Raw genomic sequence first — 941 nt, 5'->3', positions numbered from 1 at the left:
TTGTTTTTTTCATCCAGACGGCTTCCAGCGCCCCCCGCACCTCCTGCAATGGCACGGCGGCCCCCTAGGGGGCGCGCCCCACAGTTTGGGAACCTCTGCTTTAGATCAACATTAGATCCTCTTCTTCTTTCTTTTGTTTGTTATTTTGTTTGTATTTCCTTTTAATTCATGTAAAGCACTTTGAATTGCCTTGTTGCTGAAAATGTGCTATATAAATAAAATTACCTTAGCTTACCTTACCTAAAAGTTGTATTAAAAGTCCATTAAAAGTGCCAACTTTGCATTAAGTGCCATTATTTACGAAATGACGCTTAATGACAACAGTCATAGACATTCATATAGACTCCTTCATGTTCATGACAGATGTTATGTCATGTTTATGACTGTGTCATGTCACTCTTATGCACACCCAGTCAAATAAAGTGTTAAGTTTTTTATCCGAGGAAACCCATCAAATTGCAACACTCCTCCTGATCCAGCTTGTAGTGACAAGAACATAGCTCAATTCAATTTTGCAGCAATCCCTCATACTGACTTTGCATATGATGACAATGGATGAAGCAGCAGTAGATCCATTAGTGAGAAACACACCAACACATGTAAGCTCTGGGCAAGTAGTAAAACATACAGGAATAGCTCCTTCAGTTGTTTTTTGTTAAGGTAAGGCAGTGGTTCCCAAAATTTTTCTCCTGGGCCCCCCCAGTGGTTTCCAAAATATTTCTGGGCCCCCCTATGGCTTACAAATAGCTGTCTGGTTGAACGATGTGTGTGAGCGAAGGGGTGGGGGGTGGATTCTTAGAGACCCCCTGTTATACTCAGCCCCGGGTCCAGACGAACAACGGGGGGGAATCAACTTTTTTGGGGGCTGAACTAGGGCTGTAGCTGAACTAGGGCTGTAGGATAATATCGATATCGCGATATATATCGATATTTTCTTTCCT

Source organism: Poecilia formosa, unplaced genomic scaffold (assembly GCF_000485575.1).
Source record: "Poecilia formosa unplaced genomic scaffold, Poecilia_formosa-5.1.2 Scaffold879, whole genome shotgun sequence".
Classification (NCBI taxonomy): domain Eukaryota; kingdom Metazoa; phylum Chordata; class Actinopteri; order Cyprinodontiformes; family Poeciliidae; genus Poecilia; species Poecilia formosa.
The sequence above is the reverse complement of the archived record's forward strand: the minus strand, read 5'-3'. Positions refer to the sequence as shown.